At 46.6% G+C, this 7,224-nt stretch overlaps 1 protein-coding gene across 1 annotated transcript in view; it reads right to left on the minus strand.

The window, feature by feature from the left end:
- Ralb (RAS like proto-oncogene B) overlaps positions 1 to 6,515 on the minus strand; it is a 42,558-nt gene extending 36,043 nt beyond the window's left edge. Inside the window, exon 1 of the mRNA XM_077110297.1 lies at positions 6,386 to 6,515. The gene's annotated coding sequence lies outside the window, so the exon portion shown is untranslated. The remainder of the gene's footprint in view (positions 1 to 6,385) is intronic.
- Positions 6,516 to 7,224: the final 709 nt, after the last annotated feature.

A 7,224-nucleotide genomic window follows, 5' to 3' on the forward strand; every position in this document is an offset into this window, starting at 1 on the left:
TCTCTCTGCCCTCTCTCTAGGCAAGGGCATCCCTTCCAGGGCTTTCTGTGCAGCTTGCAAACTGTTCAGATGCAACCCAGACCCCGCTGCCTTCCTGCCACCCATCTTGGCTGTTTCACAAGAATCTCAAACTTAGACCCAAAATAGAACTGTTGATTCTTCCCCCTTAAGGCTGCTCCTTCTCCACTCTTCTCTCCCCATCTAATAGCTACCAAACCACCCCAGGGTACCCAAGCTGTCATAAGAACCAGAAACTTGAAGGTTATTTTTGATTCACCAACTCAATTTGTGACCAGTTCTATTGATTTCATCTCCAAAATACTCTTCAAACCCAATCACTCAGTCCACCTTCTCTGCCACAGCCAGATCCCAGCCACAGCTCCCCAGGTGACTCCTCTTTGCTGGCACCTTAGCCCCTCTCCAGTCCAATCTGCTCTCCACACAGCCCGTGGTGCAATTTTTTAAGGATGTAAGTGACAGTGTGCTTCCTGGTCTAATGGCCCGCCATGACTAGAACCTAAACCCTCCCTGGGCCGCGGCCTGAAAGGCCTTTGCCCAGCCAGGCTTCCTTCAGTCCCAACTACACACTAAGTGCTTCCTACCTATGGTTCCATTCACATGCTCTGCTCCCCCTCGGAGAATTCAGGAAGACCCAAGGCAAAAGGGAAGAGGTACAGATCAGAAGCTGAAGAAAGACCTTTGTGACTTTCTGAAGCAGAAAGAAAGAGGCAATAAGACTCAAGAGGCAAGGAAGGGCCACGCCACTCAAGACCCCTCAGGCACTGGAAAGCCACGGAAGTTTCTCCACCAGGCATCACTGTGCCTGCATGTTGCAAAGGTCACTCTAGCTATGGAGTGGAAAACAGGGGACATGGGGAAAGTGGCTAGATTTAGAACAATTAGGACATTAAAAAATGGCAGCAATTACTGAACAGATATAACTTGAGATTTTTTTAAAAGTCTCAATATGCAACTATTAATAGAGCTACTCCATTACCTAATATTCATTCCTAAAGGTTGGGGAGATAGCTCAATAGCAGAGCACTTGTCTAGCATGTGTGAGGCCCTAGATTCAATCCCCAGCACCACAAAAATAAAATAGAACCCATTCCTAACAATAGGACCAGCTAACCAACAATAAGTGACTGGCCGCCAATCCCTTCCTGTGGAAGGAAGAAGGGGGATTGTGGGAAAGGTAGGATGAAAGAAAAGAAAGGAGCCAGCTCATAAATTAGGACAGAGGATGGGAATGGGGCCAAAAATAGGAAGCAGAGGAAATGCAAATTGTGTGACTTTTCTGCCTGATTGTGACTCAAACGGGTTGCAAAGTACAAGTGCAATTCTTGCAACTGAACATGATTAATGAGATCCTGTTATAAATATGCTTCATTCAAAGAGATCTGTTACATGAAAATATTAGAACTGTAGAAATTTCAGAGATGAAAGGAAACAGGGAGGTATATTAATCAGCTGGGCCACAGGCACGGGTTTCCTAAACTCTGCTCCTGACCTGTAGTCACTCAGGAAGATTTCATGTGGATGCTGAAGAATGAAGTCCTTCTACCCAAGTGGATAATTAAAATGTGTGAGGGCTGAGAGAGAACTGAAGAATTGCTAGGCAAATAAACACTGTCCAAAGATTTAAATTATGCAGGCGAGGAGAGAGGGCTTAAATTCTCCAAAACTTTTTGGCTACTTTGCCAATGAGCTTTATTTTTTAAGAATACACAAATCATTAATGACTAATTTTAAGCTGTTCATCAAGTAAATCACTTTGGCAATAGGTTTTTTTTTTTTTTACCAACTTGTTTTAGGGTTAAAAAAATCTCAGCTGTTCCATTTGGTATAGGGACAAGCAAAATTTAAATTTCTAATTTCCAAAGCAACTGCATATTTGGCTAATTAATTCTAGCATCTGACAATGAAGAACCAGAAGAAAGAACAAAAAGTTTCAAGTATACTACCAAAAGTTTTTAGAATAGCAAAAACTCCAGCTGTGTTTTAATCTCCTACAGTACTACACACTTTACTAATCATCTTAAAGATTTTTTTTCAATAATGTCTGGTCCAAATGTTTAAAAAAAAAAAAAAAAAGTAAGCTGGGTATTGTGGCCCATGCCTGTAGTTCCAGCTACTCAAAAGGCTGAGGCAGGAGAACTGCAAGTTCAAGGCCAGCCTCAGCCACCTAGGGAGACCCGATAACAAATAACAAAATAAAACATGAGATAGGATTGGGGATGAAGCACAGAGGGAAAGCACCCCTGCGTTCAATCCCCACTACTGCCAAAACAAACAAAGTAGTAGCTAGTCACCAAGAATGCCAAAGGTCCCTCAGATAGTCCCTTCCCACAATATATCAGGTTTGTTCTGTGTACTGGTAGAAGTGACGGGCTGTCATTTCCAAGATTAGATACCAAGATACTGTAGCTTCCATCTTGATCGCTATGGTACACATTCTCTCTCAGGTCACTAGCTTTGGGGAGAAAGTTAGCTACCATCTTGTGAAGTAGCCTATATAGAGAGGCTCAAGTGGTATGAAACTGAGACTTCAGCCATGTGAGTGTGGCATCTTGGAAGCAGTTCCTCCAGCCATCAAGCCTTCAGGTAACGGTGACCTTGGGAGAGAATCTGAGTCAAAAGCCCTTGACCAACTGAATAGATTCCTGAACTTCAGAAACTGTATGAAACAATACTAAATAAATATTGCGTGAGATCATTACTAATGTTTATAGTACTGCCAAATTTGGGAAAATTTTTTTTATATACCAATAGAAAACTCAAAAGGCAAATAAACTTTAGAGGAAGCCAGTCACACAGGGCAGCTTCTGTATTTCCTTTTTTTTTTTAAATTGCTTTTATTTTTTAAATACATGACAGTGGATGTATTTCCTTTAACTCGTGTCATATACTAAGTAAAATTATGTAGCTTGGAATAGTTCAGTGTAGATCAGGCCTGACTTGCTATATCAATTACCAATCTAGTAGGCTGAAAATGTGCTATAAGTTACCCATAAAGCAACGACAAAAAGCAAAGGCAACAATATAGCAGATTACCAATTTTTTTAGATCACCTATTAATAACCCCTTTTCTGCATTTTTTTTTTTCAGTACTGAGGATTGAGTAGCTCTACCACTTAGCTACACCTCCAGCCCTTTTTATTTTAGACAGGATCTCCCTAAGTTGCCCAGGCTGGCCTTGAACTTGGGATCCTCCTGCCTCAGCCTCCCCATCTCTGGGATAATAAGTGTGCACCACCACATCTGGCTCTGCATCTATATTCAAAAAAAAAAAAGAGCAAACTCTGAGGCTGTGATATAACTCAGTGGCAGAGTGCCTGCCTAGCATGCCAGGTCTCCAGGTTCAATCCCTGGCACTGCAGGGGTGGGGGGGACTCTCAAGAGGACAGGAAAACTATAGGCAGTTTTTTTTCTTTAAGTGCTATAAACTTAGATTTGAGAGTTGGCTGGCATTTTCTAATTGTCTTAATAACCACATCTACCTACCTCCCCACTTTCATACTCAGATTCCTGTATCTGTTCTCTATATCTTTCTTTTCCCTCTTGCCAACCAAAAGTTCACACACCCTCTTGCCTACTGGCCCCATTGCTTTTCTGGAATGTCTAAGAATGTGTGGACATACACACCACTGTTTATATTCCTAAGTTCCATAAGAACCATGGTGCTAAAGGAAATAGCTCACTGTCAAATCTTCAAGGCCACATATTTATATGGTATTGGTTAGATCAGTGGATCTCTGCCAAATAGATAACGGATGTCCAATAACCATTTCTCTCCTTCTTACACACCCAATCACCCTAATAGGGAAGAGTCCCCTTCTTCCTGGTACTCTGGGATCCCTAACATTCAGAATTCTCAACAACATGCATCATTTACCCCCCTACACACACACATACACACACAAAATACACAAAAACTCCAAGTGTCCTGAATGTTCTACAGTAGGGGGCTGTTTACCAGTAATCAGAGCCAATGAAAAGTGAAAGTTCTATATTTTATCTTGAGACCAGTTACACTGAAAACTTTCTAAGAGTTCACCAAGATTTCTTCCAAACTGTAGGTCTTGGTGGTTATATTGTCTCCAAATTTAGCTTTCAGAAAACGTCACGAATGATGTTTTTGACTTCCACAAATGAGATGAGTAGGTAAGACTTTAGTAACTGAATGCAGGCAGGCCCAGTGGGACTGAGTGGTGTGGTACAGGATCACCTCCATGCTCAGGTTTAACCTTTTTCATGAAGTCTCAGCCTTCTACAGACAAGAAACTTGAAGAATTTCAAGGCAAGAATTTAGAACTTTTTTCACTTCTTCCACCTTCCACCAAGACCTCTTCAAATTCCACTTAAGGTTTTATTTCTTGTTTTCCTGTCTTTAGGTGTCCAGGTTCCATTTTCCCAAAAGATACCCAGAAATTTACATCGACATTTTTTTCCACACTAAATTCTGGGGAAATGTCTACTCTTCAGACATAGGAGAGTCTTGCTAGGATCTCAGAGAGTCTGCTGTTTCCAATGAAAAGTAATGTGAACAGAAGAAAAGGGTCTGGGGATGTAGCTCAGGGGTATAGAGCATGCTTAGCATACATGAGGCCCTGGATTCAATTTCAGGAACTTTCTCTTTCTTCCTTTCCAAAAAAGGAAAGACCAGAAGATGTGGTCAGAATAAAGTAGAGTAGCTGATGCTTCTTCCAGTGTTAGCTTTCTGTTACTGTAACAAATTCCTGAGAAGTTAAAAAGTTAAAAAGAAGAGAGGTTTACTCTGGCTCACACTGTGGGAGATTTCAAACCATGGTTGGTCAATCTGTTGCTTTAAGGCCTGTTTTGATTATGATGGGAGAGTGTGGTGGAACAAATTGCTCATCTAATGGTGACTGGGAAGCAAAAAGAGGAAGACACAGGAGTCCCAAATATCCCCTTCATGGGCACACCCTCCAGAGACCTAATCTTCCCACTAGGCCCCACCCCTTAAAGGTTCTACCACCTCAGCACAGCACCACAGTATGGCAAACAAGACCTTACTACACCTGCCCTTGGGAAACATCAAGCCACCACTCCCCCACACACAACTACAAAAAAAAAAAAAAAAAAAAAAAACACTTTAAACAGTTCTATTTAATTTAATCCTAACAATGAGGATAAAAAACTAACTTTGTAACAGTTGATTCTGGAGCTTGGAGGGGAGAAAAAATGCTCAAGATCAAGACCACTAATAAAGTTCCAGAACCAGCATTCACCCCAGGTCTACAAACTCAACTGTCTCTTGTTCTTGCCAATCTTTAGCACCACCTTTCGTGGTCACCCCATTTCTGAGAACCGTGCTTCTACTGCTCCAGGTTTAAGGAACACTGCCTTGTTCTGAGGTCTGGTGACATCCAAGAATCTTGTGGCTCCGCTTAGAACACCAGTCATTTGCACATCTAAAAGATATGCTATACCCCCTGCCAACCAGTGCCCACTATCCATCCCCAAAACTTAACAAGAAGAAATGAGGTTAGGAAACTAGGACAGGGCAGAAAGTTCTCTGCTCTGCAAGGGCTGAAGTCAAGTCACAGATAACTCAAACGAACAATCAGCCAAGTCTCTTCCTCGGACAATTCTAAATCAGTCCACCCGACAGTAGAACTTCTCCCCAGAAGACTCACTGGATCCCAACATCAAAGTCCCGACGTTTCTGGGAGTCACCCGAAAGTGCGCAGAGAGAGGAAGGGCACTGTTCAAACTAGCAGTCTGGGCGCAGCGACTGGCCTGAACCAACCACCGACACTCCAAGAACAGAGTCGCCCGCCGGGTCAGGGCAGTTAAAGTCACGGTGCTTCAAGACCCCATCAGAAGGGAACGAGGATGAGGGGACTGTGCTCATTCACAAAACAAGACCCCCAAAGAAACAGCAAAACCAAAAAACTTTAGCAACCGGCCCGAGCCACCCCAAGTTCCTACGGTACTAAGTTTTTGCAACACTCTTCGCTCTTTTCCTGCGCAAAGCGGCAATTAGGGAACTGAGGAAATGAACCTCCCTCAGGCGGGAGACCCGAAAGGGCAGGAAGCGGGAGCAGTGGCCATTTGTGGGAAAAGGGAAGGAGAGGCGACCAGGGAGAGGCTGGGGCGCCGCCCCCACTTCCTCAGCCCCAAGCCGAGGTGAGAGGCCCGAGGCTTTCCCCAGGGTGGACCTCCCGGAGCCGAGCGGGGCAGCTGCCCGGGCTTCGCCCTCCGCGGGCCCCGGGGAGCGACGTGTCCGGCCGCTGCCCAACCACAGCCCCGCGGAGAGCGCGGGGACAGGAGGCTCCAGGGCACTGGGCGGCGCACCCACTTCCCTCGCCCGCGCCCCACCCCGCCCCGAGGGGACCCTGCCCGGGCGCCGCGCCCTTACCTGGGACCCTGGCCGCGCCGCCTCGGCCGTCCGCGCCCAGCCCGCAGCTCTTAAGCGCGCCCCGCCCCCTCCCGGGGCCGGACCCCAGCCGTCCCCAGCCGATTTGTCATTGAGCAGCTCCGGCTCGCTTCTCCACCCCCGAGCGCGCCCCCGGCGTCGCCTAGGCAACCCCTCCTCTCAGGAGCGCGCCCTCCCTTCCGCTCTCGCCCTTCGCCTCGAGGCCACGCCCCCTTAGCGCCTATCGGCCAATCCGAAGCGGACCTTCCAAGCCGCGGGAGGCCGGGAAGGAGGCTTCTCCAATAAGAAGCCGACTCAAGCGGAGGGGCGGGCCCCGCAGGTCTGGCCCGCCCACCGCCGTTCCCTTCTTTCCCGGGCGGGACACGCTGCACGTGACCGCTGCTGCAGTGGAGGAGCCGGGACCTGGTCTGGGGACGCTGGGCGTGGGCGGGCGAAGCGGCGCTGGGGTTGTGGGCTGTAGGCCAGGGCGAAGCCAAAGTAAGGAAAAGGGAAGGACAAACCTGCTCTACGGAAACCTCAGAAAATTAAGAGGTGGCCAAGTGCGCTTGGAAGGTCCAGCTAATTCTGGGGACACCAGTTAGGGGCTCCTGCCGAGGCACCTCCACGTTTCGCCACCAATAATTTAGCTGATGACGTCCCATTAGCAGTAATGGAGTTATTTAACCAATGCTTCACTGTAACCTAATCCTGGTCACAACCAAGAGCCAGAACCTTGACCCAGAGTTGGAAGCAGGAAGTGCAGTGGGCAAGCTCATGGCCAGAGGTTTTCTCCAGCCAACTACCCTAGATATCATCTTTAAAAGCCCCACAGTTTGTGTTTT

Source organism: Callospermophilus lateralis, chromosome 9 (genome assembly GCF_048772815.1).
Source record: "Callospermophilus lateralis isolate mCalLat2 chromosome 9, mCalLat2.hap1, whole genome shotgun sequence".
Taxonomy (NCBI): domain Eukaryota; kingdom Metazoa; phylum Chordata; class Mammalia; order Rodentia; family Sciuridae; genus Callospermophilus; species Callospermophilus lateralis.